General features: G+C 34.6%; 1 long non-coding RNA gene across 1 annotated transcript; it reads left to right on the forward strand.

Moving 5' to 3' along the window:
- Positions 1-10,490: 10,490 nt before the first annotated feature.
- Positions 10,491-17,814, forward strand: LOC125140876. The gene is made up of 5 exons (XR_007140178.1): positions 10,491-10,518; positions 10,646-10,729; positions 14,489-14,522; positions 15,177-15,225; positions 17,723-17,814. It is a non-coding gene; the product is annotated as an uncharacterized LOC125140876 (long non-coding RNA).
- The last annotated feature ends 2,018 nt before the right edge of the window (positions 17,815-19,832 follow it).

The following is a 19,832-nucleotide window of genomic DNA, read 5'->3' on the forward strand; positions in this document are numbered from 1 at the left end:
CAAACACCCAACTGATGAAGGCTTTACACGACATCAGAATGATAGTTACTCCAGGATAGACATGTTTTTCCTTCCAGATCACAAAATGGGACGAGTGGCTAATATTAAAGTAGAATACAATGAAGATGTAAAGAGTCTTTCTGATCATTATCCTCTTATACTAGAACTCACAGTTCAGCACAAACCTAAAACAATCCTCCCAAATGTTGCCTTAGAGTTGCCTAAGCCTTTTACATATATACTGTACCTGACAGAAGACCAGGGAAGATCAGTGGGGCAGAAATACTGAGTGCCATTAAGTCTTTGACTGACTTAGAAGGGCACTCACTTGATGATGATGTGAAACACTATAAAAAGCATTGCTGTTGACTGTCTGAAACCTTAAAAACTGAATACAATACACTGATAAAAAACAAAGATGTAGGAGACATCTGCCTCTTTAATGTTAAGTATTTGATATTCTCACAGATTTTAGCAAAGCGTCTCAGTGAGTCCATTTCCCCTTTTTCAAGAGAAAGATAGAGACAAATCTTGATCCATATTTAACTGTGACATTTGAGACAGGCCCACAGAAAATCAAGTGGTCTTTCCTTGAGACAAAGCTCAAGAACTTTCCTGACCTCACACTGGAGTTGAGAATGCTGGATTACTTGCTCTCTAAAGAACAAGAATCTTCTGAACTCAGACTGTTGAAGCCTGGGTGTGAACCCACCAAATTTATCTTCAGTCTGGCTCTAAATGAGCTAGAAGTCATAGTTTTAACTAAAGACTATAAGGCCACTCTTTGCCATCAAAGACAGGTTCTGCGCATACATACAAAGTCTGTCACACCTGAGTTTGTGGATTTTTTCTCCAACAGTTTCAAGAAAATTTCAGGACTTTCAATACGCATGTTAACTTAAAATAAGTACTCCAACACTGACTCGTACTCATTACATATTTACAATACTCAAATTCATTACAAATCACAAATTATTTTCTCTCATTATAAATGTACACAGTAACTGTTTAAACTTACTACACATTTATTGTAACTTCAGGTACTCTGTGTACCAGAGGGGTGTTAAACACCATTTTCCATTTCCAGTGAATCCAGAGTTTCTATTTCACATAGGTTAGATTTGACTGTGCATAAGCAGACGACATTCCTTATTCATGTCTTTGCAAATGTATGTAGGCTTGGCTAAGGATGTTTGACTTTACAGTAGACTAGATTTGTTGAGTTGTGGCTGTTTCATGTTTAATGTGTATGACATTAATTCAATAATTTTAGATTAAACTACAAGCAGCATTTACGCTTAAGATTAAGATTTGTAATCTATCAGTAAATGCATCTCAAATTCCTGTACATGTTAATACAATGTTAAATAAATAAAATTGTGTACATTTATCTTTATATGAAAGATACATAGCTACAGTACATTTTTGGATGATGTTTATGTCTGCATACTCCAAATCATGTTTATGAAATACTTTTTTTTTGGCAGAACTAACAAATATATTTCATCATTTTCTCTGTCACTGGACTTTATGCCAACATTTAAGCAGTGGTATAATAAACATGGAGATTTGGTTGAGTGTGAGTGCTTTATTAATAAGTGTGTACAGTTCACCATAATAAATAATGTTTTCTTTGTCAACAGTCCTAAATCTTAAATTATTAATAAGATTTAAATGAGTTTGGGAATTGGGATGATTTTTATTCCATGATCTGCTTTCCATTTACACCCATGGATGATTTTTAGATCAGGTTTTAAAAGGGTGAAAACTAGACAGAATGTGATATCTGTGTGTACAATAGAAGTGAGAGTGACCAAAAGACTGAACTGACTATATAGTAAGTGAATTAATTAATAATTTGTAAATCTTTTAAAATAGAATCTCCCAAATAGGTAAATATGAAGTGCTAAACAACGTCCATATTATTTATATGTCTACTATTCTAGCATATTAATGGCTGTAAAATCTACATTGTCTCTTACAATATTAAAATACAAGAAGTAGCCTAGTTTCGTTTTATGCCTTATTTTACCGTAAATGCAGTGTTTGTCTTTCATATAGGTCAGATTTGAGTATGCAAAATCCAGCTGGTGCCATTTCTGATTCTTATCTTTACAAATGTATGTTAAGCTTAGCTAAGGACTTTTGACCACCTTTACTGAGTCTCTGTATTGGAGATTCAAGCAGAGACTAACAAGATAAGAAAAATACATAAGCTTAATTTCATGTTTACAAATAATTGTACCAAGAGGTAGCATATTTAATGGAGTAAAGCAGCGGGGATAAAATAGCAACTTGTAGAGCACCAACATAAAGTTGTCACCATTCAAAACCCAAACCCAAATAGATAATGATCAGTCAAATAAAAAAGAGAAAAAAGAGGGCTGTTACCATTAATTCCAACAACATTACAACCTTTTCTAAGATCTTGGAGATAAAGAGGAGATGCGCAGGTCTCGCAGAAGATTTTCTGTAGCTTAGGAGGCTTTTCTTCAATTCTACTTGAACTAGTACCAATTTAGTTTGATTCCATTTTTTCTGATTTCCTAGCAGTTTGTTTATGGTGTGTGTGTGTGTGTGTTTGTGTGTGTGAGAGATCATTGAACCAGCGTGCTACTTTTTTCTCTCATTAGTTTTTTCTAAATGGCACTACATTATCTGGGCTGTAGTGAAAATTGACTAAGTAATCAGTTTCCTGATCGAGTTCTGTGGGGTTGGACAGTGATCGGATCATAGATGATAATTCTGGGTGACTATTTATGAATCTAAGAACGGGGGCATAGAAGCCTTTATTATTGCCACATATACATTACAGCGGAGTGGAATTCTTTTCTTCACGTACCCCAACTGGGGTCAGAGTGCAGGGTCAGCTATGATACAGCACCCCTGGAGCAGGGAGGGTTGAGGGCCTTGCTCAAGGGCCCAACAGTGGCAGCTTGGCTGTGCTGGGCCTTGAACCCCGATCCTCTGATTAACAACTCATAGCCTTAACCAGTTGAGCCACCACTGCCCCTTTCAGAATCTTTCTGAGTATATCAGTTACAGATATAAATGTATGTTTATCACGATACCATGGCAAGGCACATAGCACATGTGTCTAAGACACAGTTTAAATGAGAGAAGATAATGTTCTGGAATAGCTTTAGACTGTGGAAATATGACTTTCTATATTTTATATAATCAATCCAAATGTTAGAATGAGATCCAGAGTGTGACCTCCATTATGGGTGAAAAATAGTACATATTTTAAAAATATTACATAAATATTAAATATTATAATTTTTAAGCTAATAATTTATAATAGGCCAATACACTTGTTGTTCACATTTATATTAAAATGATAACACTCTCCTATTTCAAATGTTTACATTTTATTAAAGCAAAAAAGGCTTTTTCTTCTTGGTCACACAATTTTCATCGTTTTTAATCATCAAAAACACAACTTCTCAAGCAAGCTTGGGGCTCTTAAAAGGCTTAACAATACAGTGTGGAAACAGAGACATGCAAATGGTGTACAAATGTTCATGTATACATTAGACTGCTTTCTTCTGTTGGTCACTTTCATTTCTCTTGCTTTGTATGTGGCAGCTTTTGAGGTGCGTCTTCTGGATCAGATATTTATCCAATAGTTACCAAAGCCGTTGTTTTTTCTTACGTAAAATAATCCAGATAAATCTTCTTACTAACTGGATTCGTCTGATTTATTTCTGCCATCAGTTGCGTGTGCAAGGTAAGTTCCCAGTAATGGACTCTGTATAATAAAAATTATTATATTAATTTATTTTTAGAACAACACAGAAATCAAATTTAATATTTCTACTCAAAATTTTTAACATTCACTAAATAATGTTGTATCATTCTATATACAACAATGTAATGGTCATATTATGAAAACAGCAGAATAACACATATCATCACAATGTATAACTAAATTGTTTATGTCTTAAAATCTGTGCATAGATATGTATGTTACACCTTTTTCTCAAAAATTGCTTTGTTTAAGTTTTATTCTAAAAAAAATATTTTTAGTTTTTTTTTATTAAATTTGAAAGTACAACCAATGCAGTGTCATTTGCTCTAGTTGGTTGCAGTAGATCAGTTGATTTAATCTTTTTTAATATAAAATATTAATGAGTTAAGAATTAAAATAACAGCATTAATGAGAATATTACAACTGTTAAAAAAAACTTTTCCCTAACAGTTCTGACAGAGGAACTGAGATCAAGTGCTTGTTTGTGGCCTCTCAAGCTGCCTGACTTTTCTTTAAGGTAAGATTGACATGACATAAGACATTGTGTGCTGTGGTAAATGTATTAGGAAGTTCTTTCTTCCTTTACAAAATGCAAAACCATAAATCTATGCACATTTTCAAGAAATTTGTGTTTTCTATAGTAAACTAATTCTGATGCAATAAAGCATAAAGTAGTCACGATCTCATTTTCCTTTATGGAATTCTTTACAGTGAAAACAATTAAATCATTCTTAATCATTTTTTCCTGGTAATAATTTTCATACAGTTTTCAATAAGAGAATATTTACCTGTCAGCCAACACAGATGTAATTAACTTGTGGAAAATATCTTCAATTCTTACATATGTATTTCTTCAGTATAGTATAGTATAGTATAGTATAGTTATTTTGGGATTGTATTTATTAAACAAAATATCTTTTATTCAGATTTACATATATGTTACTAATATATATCATGCTAACAAACATATTTATCTATATGTTTGAATATACTGTATTGAGAACATAAAAAATAGAGAACTTCATAATGACACTCTCAAAACTAAAAACTAATTAAAATAGGTGCTTGTTGGTCCTAAATATAAACAAAAATATACTACAGAGAGAAATGTTATAAAATAACTGTGAATATAATTTTGTATTTTATTTATAGAAATTCAACCATTAAACATGATGTCAAAAGGAAAAACAAGCCTCCGTTTTGTCACCTGGAACACTCATGGTATAAGACACCCACCCGAAAAGTTATCAAATGTGTTGCAATGTCTCAGTAATCTTCAGGCTGATATTGTCTTTATTCAAGAGACACGTCTTGGGCCGAATCATTACCAAATTTTGACAGGCATTAAAGCTTGGAAAATCTACTTCACTGTACACAGCTCTTCCAGCAAAGGAGTCGCAATACTGATAAAAAACAATGTACCTTTTAAGTACATATGCCATGATGAAGATTGTAGTGGAGGTTACATTGTATTGTTCTGTCATCTGTATGGCGAACTATACACACTGGTTAATGTGTACAATCATAAAGCAGACAGAAATGTCTTGGGTAGACTGAAAGAGTACTTGATGGAAACAGCTGAGGGTGTGCTAGTGGTTGGAGGTGATTTCAACACAGTTTTACATCCCCGCTTTGATCGGAGTCCTTCAGATTCAAAGAATTCACCATTTAGGTCTATTTTGGAAAACTTTACTGTTTCTCTGCATCTCAGAGACACCTGGTCATACTTACACTTTGCTGATGAGGGATTTACACGCCATCAAAATGAAAGTCATTCTAGGCTAGACATGTTTTTCATGCACAGTGACACAATGAGAAGAGTGTGTAATATCAAAGTAGAGGAAAGTAAAATTTCTGATCATAATCCTGTTGTCCTGGAACTTGAAGTGCAGCGACAGACAGGAAACAACTTTCCAAAAGTGGCCTCACTCATTGAAAACGTAACATGCATCAGAAAACCCAACAGGATATCGGGAAAGATTAGTGGGGCAGAAATACTGGGTGCCATCAAGACTTTGTCTGACTCAGAAGAACAAAGGCCTGATCAAAAGCAAGTAGAGCACTACAAAAGTCATCAGTGTCCAGTTACAGAAATCCTAAAGATAAAGTACAACAACATGTTAAAGAGAAATTTAGTCTCTGAAGCTTTTAAAGAATATCATCTTTCACAAGACAGACATATCTTCAATGTAGAATATTTGATACTCTCTCAAATTTTAGCCAAACGACTTAGTGCCTACTTTTCCCCCTATACCAAGAAGAAGCAAGAAACAAATCTTGCTACATTTCTCACCGTGACATGTGACAGAGGCGTACAGAAAATCAAGTTGTCTTTCCTTGATAAAAGCCTCAAACTAGAAAGTGAATGGAAAAAGAAACTGTGGCCTTTTGAACCCCCAGCAAAGTTCCGTATTCTGTTGCACCTCCTTCCAGAAGACCAAGGCTCTTCTGGGGAACTCAGACTTTTGCTGCCTGACTGTCGGCTTACCAACCCTATCCTTAATTTGGCTCTGAATAAACTAAATTACATTCTCAATGAGGAGACGGACTGCAGGAGCAGTGTTTGTTTTCAGAGACAGGCTCTGCTGATACACGCACACCAGAGCGAACAGTTGAAGAAAGTTGTTATGCTAGTCAAGAAATTCCAGGAAGATTCAGGAATTATATTTCTGAGAAAAAAAAAGGTATTAAGATGATTAAAGTGCACAGATGTGTGTGACAAAATTTCATTTGTAGCTTTAGTCTGGTAGGATTAAAACAAATCAATAAACAAGCAAGGCAGATTATTTAATTTTACAATTGTCATAATAACTTTAATTAAATGACATAATTAATGATAGTTAGTGAACCTTTAAAAGGTTTTTCAACAGAATCTGCACTGTAAATTGTATTGCAACCTGTCTGTCAGGGGTGCATTTATTTGCCTTATCTATCTATCTATCTATCTATCTATCTATCTATCTATCTATCTATCTATCTATCTATCTATCTATCTATCTATCTATCTATCTATCTATCTATCTATCTATCTATCTATCTATCTATCTATCTATCTATCTATCTATCTATCTATCCACATTCTAAACTATAAATATATTATAATTGTGAATGTTGTTTTGATTTTATTTAATAAATTTCTTCTTTATTGTATATACTTAGTTGTATATAATGAATGTTAACTATATTTTCTGGAATGTTGTCTATTTTGAAGTAATTAAATGGTATATCCATATGGTCTTCTTTATTGTGGTTAAATAGTAGTAGTTTGGCATTTTACGAAATCTTGCAGGAAAGGGTTTTCTGTTGGCCATTTCAGGAATGACCATGTATAAGAGTGCATTAGTACTACATTGGGTGATCACTGTCCTTCACTGGAGACAAGTAAAATAGATTCATTAAAATATAAAAGTTTTCAAACTTATCTGTGGATTTATACAGATAAGATGCACATAATTAGCTTGGGTTATTGGAGTGTATGCAACATTTTTGTTTTTGGTTTGGATCATGTTTCCTGGTTTTTGCCTATACTGTAGTTTATAGCCTTTGCCTATAGTTTAGCCTTGTTTATTTTGCTGCAAAGAATTGTAAAATTCTGCCTTGTCCAATGATTTGTCTGCTTGAATTCTGCATAAAACATTTTTTATTTACCAGAAGTAATTGTACTTTTACTAAAAATGTTTCAGCTAACAATATATCTCTTTCATTTCATTTTATTTAATTATATTTCATTGATCCATTCATTAGATTTAATTAAATTTCACTTTCATTCAATGATATAGTGTGTTGTGTTTTACTGCAATCATTAAAGATTTATACAGCAAGTTTTAGCCTTTGTCTAGTCTAATTCTACAGTACATTCAACTGCAGTCATGTTTGCTGCATTTATAAGGAGACAGAATTTGTGAAAATGTCATATTTCTTTCTTAATAATTTAGTGTGATGTTATGTAAAACTTGCTTACTTACTTTATGTACATAGTATGTACAAGTCTATACACATTTGGGGAAACATAAATCATATTTAATTTGAAAAATGTGCATTATTAAATTATCATTTATGCTTACAATTACATTTTAGCTGAAGGGATTCATCACTAATAATTATTTTAGAAGACTATACTGATCTGTCTAATCTCAGAGACAGTAGTTCATACATGTGCACAATAAAAAGTGGTACTGTATGTACAGTTTTTGGATTTTTGGTTTTCAAAATATTTTAAGGAAAAGTGTGAAGTATTGAGATTGAGCAAAAGACTGAATGGACTATAAATGAAGTGGGAAAAAGTAACAATGTGTGTATCTCATCACTATAGATTTAGCTTAAATTTCTGAAAATCTGAATTGAAGAATCAACATGAGAATTTCAATCAATGCAATCAAATCATTCCCCCCAGACTTTAAAATAATAAGTGCTAAACTATTAGGTAGTACTTTATATATAGACTAGATTTGTTGAGTTGTGGCTGTTTCATGTATACATGCATAATGATCATGTATATATTAGGCTGCTTTCTTCTGTTGCTCACTTTCATTTCTCTGGAAACAGGTGTGAACGATAGGTATGAAGATGACTGAGCATGAAAGTGCATGTGTGTTCTGGGTATTTGAGTCTAATGTGGCCAGGTGCATGCTGGTTAATGGAAAACATAGAGCTAGGACTCAATGTCACGCTTTCGTAATATTATGTTTTCCCTAACATATAATAACCGTGTGTAGAGGACAGTATTTCAGGTAAATTGTTTGTAAACTGGACTGTAGTGGATAGGAGGGGGAAAAAATCTGTTGGTAAATAAAATCACCTCAGTGGAAACTTTTACTTTACTTTTATCTGACCGGAGATCAGTTGAATAAGCAGCAACAAAAGTAAACAATGGTGTCTATCTGCATTCTTTTATCCAGTGTAGCCTCCTTGTTAGGTAAGATTCCTATAAGATTACACATTGTACTGAACGCTAATGTGATAAACAGTATTATGAAGTTCTTTCTTCCTTTTTAAATGGAAAGTCATGAACCTATGCATTTTTCTGATAACAAAGGCAACCGATTTCCTGGTTGAGCCGTTCTACCTGACCGTTAGATTGTGGGTGCTAACTAGATGTCAGGCTAATGTTAATGTTCAAGAAGTGGCAGAATGCTTTGTGGGCTAGATACTTGGTGGGATAGGGCTTGAGCAGTTTCCATGGCCGTAGGTAGGCCCTTTAGAGGCAAAAAAGGCAGGCTTTCGAGAAGCGGTCAGTGGCGATGATTGTGGTGTAATTGTTAGATTTTGGAAGGTCAGGGTGGCCTGAACTGGGTGCTGCATGAATCCACTGGGTCACTTGTTGCCATAAGCGAGTAGGAACTGTCTAGAAGGTGAGCATTCAAGTGGAGGTGCCTCTGACTGGTGGGCCTGGTGAATTTCCTCCATCAAGTCCCACTGGACAGAGTATCACAGATGGTGGTAGGATGGGGTCAGGACTCCTGGATAGGAGCTGAGGGTCATGTAAGTTTGCGGGAGAAGGTGAACACTGCACAACCTCGGTGTGCAAGGCAGAGTTGCAAGCAGAAAGCTATTTCTCTCCAAAAAGAACATTGCTGCCCATGAAGTTTGCTAAAGTTCATGTAGACAATCCAGAGGACTATTGTAAAAATTTGTGGAGGTATGAGACCAAAATAAAACTTTTCATTTTTAAATAAAAATCATTATTTTCAGAGAAAGGAAAATACTGAATCCCAGAATAAGAACCTTATACCATCTGTGAAACATGGTGGTGGAAATATCATGCTTTACGTACAATTATTGTGCACAAGAGCTCACAACAGACAGTAAAAAATCAAAGGTTCACATACTTTTGCAAGTCATAGATATATAATACTGGGACATTTTTCTCAATAAGTAAATGAAATATAATACTTTTGGCTCATTTGTTTGATTGTGTTCACTTTGTTTAGTTTCAGGACATGTTTGAAAATCTGATGTTATTTTGGGTTATATTTATGCAGAAATATAGAAATTTCTAAAGGCTTCACAAACTTTATGCAGTATATGTATATACAATGTTGCTTGAAAGTTTGTGAAGCCTTTAGAAATTTCTATATTTCCACACACACAGATCTCTATCAAACTTTATATAGTGATTGAATCAATGAAAAATCCTTAAAAGATGATTTTTTATATTTAAGATTTTTTTTAACTATTCAGTAAGTTTAGTAGTGTCAGAATAAGCCAAAGGAAACATTTGGTCTTGGTGAGGTGTGAAGTGGAGTGCTACACCAAGACACCAAAAACAAACACTGGTGTTGCTTCATTCTTTTATCCAAATTTTGCTCCTAAGTTGTCTGCCTGGTTTTACACGTTCCTCTGTACACTATACAGTACTTTATATATAGACTAGATTTAGAGTTGTTGCTGATTCTTTACTTTCATTTTATAGTGCCTAAAGTGTCACATTTCACAATAAATCAAGGATGTTTTACTTTGTTTACAGCAGATACACAGTAAATTACACTAACATTTTACAATGGTGTTAAAATGATTGATCTTTTAGTGTTTTGTAATTATGTATACATAAAAATGCTTATTGTTTTTTGATTTTGTTACTACAGTTACAGCCTTTCTTTCAAGTTGGAATGAAATCCCTTGTGTTAAAAATGATGTTCAGCTTGTAAAATGGTACCACCTTTATTTAGGTGTGACGTATGTACCTTTTGACATTTCCTTTAAATAGTATGACTCATTTGATTTTTGTTTTTGTCTATCAGCTGAGTGTACATGGGAAGTTCCTAACAGTAAGTTCCTTATCATATATATATAACAATCAAAGATTAAACAAATGGTGTTAAAATACTGTATTTTTTTGTGTTTTCTAATTACTTTTAAAGTACATTTAAAAACATTCAATTAAAACTTTTACAGTCTGAGCTACAGAGAGCCTGCCTTCATAAACTGGTGTTAGATTCCTATCATCCTCGTTTGATTTCATGATTTCTTTAGATTTTGGTAAGTAAATCACTAACTTGTGAATATTTCTAACATTCTAATTTGCTCTCAAGTTGTTGCTGATATCAATTACAAAATATTTCCTGTTAAACTGATAAAATTACGCTGCTTTTCATTTTCCATGTTATTACCAAGTTTTCTACTTACTTGATTTGTTTTAGTTTTAGTTTTTTTAATAATGTTTTGAAATTAACAAGCCAAAGTCCTGACAAGAAAAATACAAAAGAATAAAAGGACCTGACGTAAACAGAATGAGTAGCATTTATCCCATATTTAGCATATTGAATCCTGCATGTTCTTGCTAGATTTACAAATCTGTATTTTTTTTTCTTTTTGTTTTAATATTGTTTTGTGTTTAGAAACACATATTTCCATTCAAGCCCATATGTAGGTCTTAAAAGGTTAAAAATACATTGCAGATATAGACAACCACTAATGCAAATATCTCATAAAGATTTGTGCATCAAGCTGCATTTTTGTTTCCTTCTGTCTGTTCCTTTGTGCACAATCACTTTCTGCTGTAAATCGTATGCACCAGCATTGTACCAAATAATTACATCACCAACTTACATGGATTTAACAATGGCTATACCTTAATAAAGATCAACTGATCAACAGAAGGTTTCAAATTGTCTACTGTTTTTAGGTAAGGCTAATGAAGAGAGAGAACACTACTCCACACTAAGGGTGTGTTTCTCCCTTATAAATATTTAACATTTCTTGAATGTGTGGCAATAATTTCCATGTGCAAATTCTTAGTAAATTTATCTAAGCATTCTTTGAGTATGATTTGCATAGTATCAAGGATATATTCTTTTACAAATGTTTTTACAAAACTAGCAACTCTCTTGGTTGATAAGATCCAACAAAGCTTTGCCATAACACTTGATCTTTAATGTTTAAATTTTGATTAGTTTAAAGGTCTGTGAACTTACAGTACATGTAAAGCCCTGACCCCACCTTACTATTGAACTGGTACTTTATTTTTTCATAGTTTTGAGAACACTTCTCCAATAGGAAAATTTTTACCCAGTACAATAGATTAAACAATATCTTCTTCTTCTTTCGGCTTTTCCCTTGAGGGGTCGCCACAGCGAATCATCTCTCTCCACCAGTGTTGTATAAAGTACTACAAGGGAATACTTGAGTAAACGTACAAGTATCGTACTAGAAAAAGACTTTGGTAGAAGTGAAAGTTACCTTTTAGAATATTACTCAAGTAAAAGTTTTAAAATATCTGATATATACTGTACTTAAGTATCAAAAGTAATTTTCTGATATTTAATGTACTTAAGTATTTAAAGTAAAAGTGAAAAGTAAAATTTCTGTGATTTTCGGTAGGCATAAGAGGCACTTCATCCGGTAGGAAGAATCTTTCATTCCAATGTACAGAAACATTTCTTGCAAATACGGCCACGGGTGTATAACATTATCTTCGTCACCATGTTCACCGAGTTCACCACTTTCGTCGGGGTGGTCGTCTACAGGGGGGCCAACCCGCGGCTCCCGAGCCGCATGCGGCTCTTTGCCCAGTTTCATGCGGATTTTACATTCATATCGAAGTTTGTATTTGTGTCTTTTTATTGTGCGTGTTCGCTTCGCATCAGTTCAATACGGTATTTTCGTCAAACGCGCATGTGAGTGGGATAAAAATACCTGAAAGATTCCCAGTAGGACCAAGATCATTTGAGTAAACAATTTGTGTCAAGTTCACTCTCAAAATGGCAGTGAAAAAAAATGGGGATGATCATGTGTGCCCATGTGTAGGATGCGGATCTTTGCGGTAACAAAGTAAAAAATGTGGCTCTTGGTCTCTGACTGGTTGGCCACCCCTGGTCTACGATAACGGGAGGTCCAGTAGGTGCTTCCATGGCGGTTTCAGTTGTGCTTTCTCCTCCTTTGGCAACATTACGCTGAAATAGAGCGTGCGGAGCGCGTAATGCAATCTAGGAGCAGTGATTCGCCAAACCTCCCTTATTGCAGTCGCACACATTTCTGCTGATTTTATTTTGTAGTAACGAGTAACGAAGATGCTTAGTGGAAATATAATGGAGTAAAAGTATACATTTTAACTAGGAAATGTAGTGGAGTAAAAGTGAAATTTGACAAATTTAAATAGCAAAGTAAAGTACAGATACGTGAAATTTCTACTTAAGTACAGTTACAAAGTATTTGTGCTCCATTACATCACAACACTGCTCTCCACCTATCCCTATCTTTTGCATCCTCAACACTTGCACCCACTAGACCAGGGGTGTCAAACTCAAATTTGGCCCACGGTGTAATTATATTTGGCCCGCGAGATCATATCAAATGTGCATTACAGCTGGCTAGCCGCATGCTCTGCTAATACTACAAATCCAAGAATGCCTTGCCACTGTACTGACGTGTAGTCATGAACAGCAAGCGCCCCTCATTCTCTGTTGACAGTCGTTAACAACCATGCTACAGTCACATCGGGCAAGTTAATTCCACCCTTCACAAAAAATGGCCAAACGAAAGATGGACAATAGGAGCTTGCAAGACAGGTGGGGGGGAGATTATCTGTTCACGAATATAAAGGACAGACCTGTTTGTCTTGTGTGCTAACGGAGCTAACGTGTCTGTAACGAAAGAATATAACATAAGAAGACAGACACTATGAAACGAAACATTATGAGAAGTATAAGGACCTTGACGTAATGCAGAAGCTCCAGAACACGGAGAAGATGAAAAAAAGTCTGGTTTCCTGGCAGACTATGTTCATGAAAGCAAAATCAAAAAGTGACGCTGCTGTAAAATCTAGCTTTATTGTGGCAGCAGAGATTGCAAAATCTTATCTGCAATAAGAATTGAATTTCTTATGTGTTTGTAATATCAAGCTCTGGTTGTTCCAAATCCTGTGTTTAAGCAAAACTAAAGTTTGTTTCCATATGAAAAAGGTTGAACATTACATATCACTTGCAGTTAATTTTTCAATAAATATTCAGTTTCGTCCGTGACTGTCAGGACTCAACCCGGACTTTTGGCCACGTGCTGTTTTTGTTTTCTTCTTCGTCACGTGTCTGCCCCGCCTTCGTCTGCCCCTCCCTGTCTTCACACCTGATCCTTATTGTGTCTTCGTGTCTTTTTTATATTTAAGTGGGCCGCGTTGCCGAGTGCAGCACGGAATCATTAGTTACGTTTACCCCTCGTCATGTCTAGTCTTTGTTAAGTGTCTTCATTTGTATTGCTTTTGTTATCATCTTATGTCGTTGTCTTTATTATTTATTAAACCCCTTTCATTTGAAGCTATCCTGCATACGGGTCTGTCTCCTCCTTCCTCTTCCGGTTGTGACAGTGACTTTATCTCAGATTTATATTTTGGCCCACTGTGAATTTGAGTTTGACACTCCTGCTCTAGACAATAGATTAAACAATATACCTTGGGTTTTTTGCATATTTACACAAAAGTACAGAAGTTTTGTTATTTTTGTTATGTATATCATTCAAGTCATCCTGATGTTTTTTGTCAAATCACAAGTGTGCTCTTTTATTCTAAGCTGAAACATTAGCAAAAAAAATTATTAAATCGCAAACTATATTCCTTTGTAGAATTTTGTGCCATAAAATAATGTAAAATTTTACATTACAGTAAATTTACCATTTATTACAGTTACCAAACAAATGTTCTGATTAAGTTTTGCACAATATTTCCACTATGTATGAAGACTTAACTGAAGCCTTATTTCATAATTGCTTAAATATGTACTTCTTTATTTCGTACATTTGTACCACCAGCTGACTGCTGAGCCCAAAGTACATTTCCAACAAGGTAATCTGTCTAATATAGTATAACTATATTACAGTTAATATATGTTTGGGGATTTTATATTTAAGATTGAGGATTATCAAAGGCCATGGTACATGAACTGGACATTTATGTGTAATTAATTTTCATTTATACACATTTTATAGAATTTTATTTTGTTTTTAATGATGTCTTCTTTAAACAGCTGACTGAGGATTTAAATATGAAGCTAACCGAAAGCAGTGAAAGGCTATAAAAACATATCAAATGCTTCAACTAAATTTTAACTGATCAAAATGATACTTAAGGGGATATTTGGAAGTCAAGGCAAGATCTTAAAGTACAAGAATGCATGAAAACTCAAATAAATGCAAGAACCTGCAGGAAAGTTTGCTAACATACATTGTCTTGCACTTTTCTACTGTGTTACTATTAACTATGCAGTAACTATCTGAATCTGAGCAAGTTTAGGTCTAAAGAGGGTTAAATGATATGAAAATAGAAATGTGCTCATTCAAATGTATGCACAAACGTCTACATTTACATCCATCTGGTTTCTGTTTTTCACTTTCACTGTTTTTGAAAAAAACTCTTTCATAAAAAAATAAGTGCCTTTTGCTGTACACTTTAGAAACGAGTAATTTTCAGTTACGTTTTCATTGCTTTCTCCCTGCAAAGTCTCTCTAAATCGTGGGACTTTATTTCTGCAACCAGCCGAGTAAACAAGGTAAGTTTTTGTATACCATATTTTCAAACGTTCTTAAATTATATGACATCATTATTTTATAATATGTTGTTTTACCTAAAAGCAGAAGTCTTAACACAATAACAATAAATGCATTGATGACAGTTTAAGTAAATGTATGAGTATGTTCGTACTATTTTGAACGATAAGTTTTTTTCAGATTCTGATTTTAGTTTTAAATTGTCATTTTAATTAGTACACATTACATGTGTTCAAATTTTTTGTTAGTATTTTATTAAATTATAATATTATTAAAAACATTGAATCATCCTTTATTCATTTTTTATCTACAAACCAACATAAAATCATTTGCTTTGCTAAATCACAGTAGCTTTAGGTATCATAAAGTGCTGTTACATTGAGTGTAACATTTCTTAAATGGTGAGAAAACTTTTCCATGTGCAAATTTTTAGTAAATTTATCTAAGCATAGTTTGAGTATGATTTGCACAGTATCAAGGATTATTCTTAAATAAATTTAACTAGCAACCATCTTGTTTCAGAAGTACAGTTCAATCAAGCTAGATTTAAAGGAACTACATGAACCTTAATTCTCAAAAAAATTAAATTCTCAAAAAAATTAAATATAAAATTATATATATATATATATATATATATATATATATATATATATATATATATATATATATATATATATATATAATTTTATATTTAATAATTTTATATTTAATTTTATAAAGGAACTACATGAACCTTAATTCTCAAAGAGGAAGAACCAAGAAAAATTTGCTGACACACTTGATCTTTAATGTTTAAATGTAATCAGTTTAAAGGTCTGTGAATTCAAAAAGTCCTGACCCCACTTACCTACTGAACTGGTTCAGGTAAACATTACATTATTTTTTCGTATTTTGAGAACACTTCCAAAATAGGGTAATTTTAATCCAGTACAACTGATAAAACAAGATACCTTGGGTTTTTAAGATGCATATTTACAGGAACGTACAGAAGTTTTGTTATTTACAAGAATGTACAGCATTTAAGTCAACCTGATGTTGTCGGATTTGATTTTTGACAAATCACAAGTCTGCTCTTTTATTATAAGCTGAAACATTAGCAAAAAATAAATAAAAAATGCCATCGCAAACTACACTCACCGGCCATTTTTATTAGGTACACCTTACGCCTTCAGAACTGCCTTAATCCTTTGTGGCATAGATTCAACAAGGTACTGGAAACATTCCTCAGAGATTTTGGTCCATATTGACATGATAGCATCACGCAGTTGCTGCAGATTTGTCGGCTGCACATCCATGATGCGAATCTCCCATTCCACCACATCCCAAAGGTGCTCTATTGGATTGAGATCTGGTGACTGTGGAGGCCATTTGAGTACAGTGAACTCATTGTCATGTTCAAGAAACCAGTCTGAGATGATTCGCGCTTTATGACATGGCGCGTTATTCTACTGGAAGTAGCCATCAGAAGATGGGTACACTGTGGTCATGAAGGGATGGACATGGTCAGCAACAATCCTCAGGTAGGCTGTGGCGTTGACACGATGCTCAATTGGTACTAATGGGCCCAAAGTGTGCCAAGAAAATATCCCCCACACCGTTACACCACCACCAGCAGCCTGAACCGTTGATACAAGGCAGGATGGATCCATGCTTTCATGTTGTTGATGCCAAATTTTGACCCTACCATCTGAATGTCGCAGCAGAAATCAAGACTCATCAGACCAGGCAACATTTTTCCAATCTTCTATTGTCCAATTTTGGTGAGCCTGTGCGAATTGTAGCCTCAGTTCCCTGTTATAATCTGTCAGGAGTGGCGCCCGGTGTGGTCTTCTGCTGCTGTAGCCCATCCGCCTCAAGGTTCGACATGTTGTGTGTTCAGAGATGCTCTTCTGCATACCTCGGTTGTAATGAGTGGTTATTTGAGTTACTGTTGCCTTTCTATCAGCTCGAACCAGTCTGGCCATTCTCCTCTGACCTCTGGCACCAAAAAGGCATTTGCGCCCACAGAACTGCCGCTTACTGGATAGTTTCTCTTTTTCGGACCATTCTCTGTAAATCCTAGAGATGGTTGTGCGTGAAAATCCCACTAGATCAGCAGTTTCTGAAATACTCAGACCAGCTCATCTGGCACCAACAACCATGCCACGTTTAAAGTCACTTAAATCACCTTTCTTCCCCATTCTGATGCTCGGTTTGAACTGCAGCAGATCACCTTGACCATGTCTACATGCCTAAATGCATTGAGTTGCTGCGATGTGGCTGATTAGAAATATGCGTTAACGAGCAGTTGGACAGGTGCAACTAATAAAGTGGCCGTGAATGTATATTCCTTTTTAAAATTTTGTGCCATAAAAAGTCTTACCAAACAAATGTACGATTACGTTTTGCACAATATTTCCACTATGTACAATAGAATTTATAGTATAAAGACTTAACTGAAGCCGTATTTCATAATTGATTAAATATGTACTTCTTAATTTCTTACATTTGTACCATCAGCTGACTGCTGAGCCAAAAGTACATTTCCAACAAGGTAATCTGTCTAATATATCTGTATAATATAGTTATTTGGGGATTTTATTTTAAGGATTGAGGATAATTTTAACATACAACAAATAAATGTTATATATACTGTAATTGTGTTTTATTTTGTGTATTTTATTTTACTTTAACAAAAGTTCAATCAGTAACAAGGACATTGCAGGCAGTAATCTGTATAATGTAGTATTTATTTTCAGTTACATATCAAAGATTGCTCGATTAGTTTCTTGCACAAAACACAATGACAGAAATATTAAAGAGAGAGAGAGAGAGAGAGAGAGAGAGAGAGAAAGAGAGAGAGAGAGAGAGAGAGAGAGAGAGAGATATTGTGTTTTATAATAATTGTATGTGTATTTTATTTACAGAAGTTCATTAATAATGACACAATCAAGTCTCCATTTTGTCTCCTGGAACACAAATGGTATTAAAGATACCACTAGGTCACCACAAAAGTTCTCAAAATTGTTGTACAGCCTTAGCAACCTTCATGCTGATGTTGCCTTTATACAAGAGACACATGTTGGGAAAGACTGCTATGAAACACTGGAAGATGTTCCAGGCTGGAGATCCTACTTCACTGTGCACAGCTCCTGCAGCAAAGGAGTCGCAATACTGATAAGAGACAGTGTACCATTTGAGTACATATGTCATGATGAGGATTATAGTGGAGGTTACATTGTGCTCTTCTGTAAACTATATGGGGAACTATACACACTGGTTAATGTGTACAATCATAAAGCAGAAAGAAATATGTTGGGTAGATTGGAAGAGTATTTAAGGGAAACAGCTGAAGGTGTGCTAGTGGTTGGAGGTGATTTCAACACAGTTTTCCATCCCTGCTTTGATCGGAGTCCAGCTTCTGAAGCAACGCATTCACCCCTGAGAGCTTTTTTAGGAGATTTTACTGTTTCTCTCAATCTCAGAGACATCTGGTCATACAAACACCCTACTGATGAAGGCTTTACACGACGTCAGAATGATAGTTACTCCAGGATAGACATGTTTTTCCTTCCAGAGCACAAAATTGGACGAGTGGCTAATATTAATGTAGAATACAATGAAGATGAACAGAGTCTTTCTGATCACTATCCTCTTATACTAGAACTCACAGTTCAGCACAGACCTAAAACAATCCTCCCAAATGTTGCCTTAGCATTGCCTAAGCCTTTTACATACATACCTGACAGAAGACCAGGAAAGATTAGTGGAGCAGAAATAGTGAGTGCCATTAAGACTTTGACTGACTTAGAAGAGCATTCACTTGATAAAGATGTAAAATACTATAAAAACCATTGCTGTCAATTGTCTGAACATTTAAAAAACAAATACAATTCAATGATAAAGAAAAAGGATGTAGGAGACATCCGCACCTTTAATGTTAGGTATTTGATATTCTCACAGATTTTAGCAAAGCGTCTCAGTGAGTCCATTTCCCCTTCTTTCAAAAGAAAGGTAGAGAGAAATCTTGAACCATTTTTCACTGTGACATTTGAGACAGGCCCACAGAAAATCAAGTGGTCTTTCCTTAAGAAAAAACTTCAGATGCTACATCTTGAGGTGACGAAGCAAAATAAGATCTCTTCTGTCTTCAAACTGGAGTTGAGAATGCTGGATTACTTGCTCTCTAGAGAACAAGACTCTTCTGAACTCAGACTGTTGAAGCCTGGGTGTCCACTCACCAAATTGATCTTCAGTCTGGCTCTAAATGAGCTAGAAGTCATAGTTGAAACTAACGACTGTAAGGCCACTGTTTGCCATCAAAGACAGGTTATGCGCATACATACAAAGTCTTTCACACCGGAGTTTGTGGATTTTTTCAACAACAGTTTCAAGGACATTTCAGGACTTACAATACGCATGTTAACTTAAAATAAATACTCCAACACTGACTCATACTCATTACATATTTACTCAAATTCATTACAAATCTCAAAGATTTTCTCTCATTTAGACAATGATTGTATGCTGTATACAAAGGGTACATTGTTTGTGTTGTGTTTAGGGGATTTAGGTTCCAATCCTGCTGATGGCAAAGGTTTTCCTCTGTTTTCAGACTTTGTCTCCTTTT

This window comes from Tachysurus fulvidraco, chromosome 3 (assembly GCF_022655615.1).
Source record: "Tachysurus fulvidraco isolate hzauxx_2018 chromosome 3, HZAU_PFXX_2.0, whole genome shotgun sequence".
NCBI classification, from domain to species: domain Eukaryota; kingdom Metazoa; phylum Chordata; class Actinopteri; order Siluriformes; family Bagridae; genus Tachysurus; species Tachysurus fulvidraco.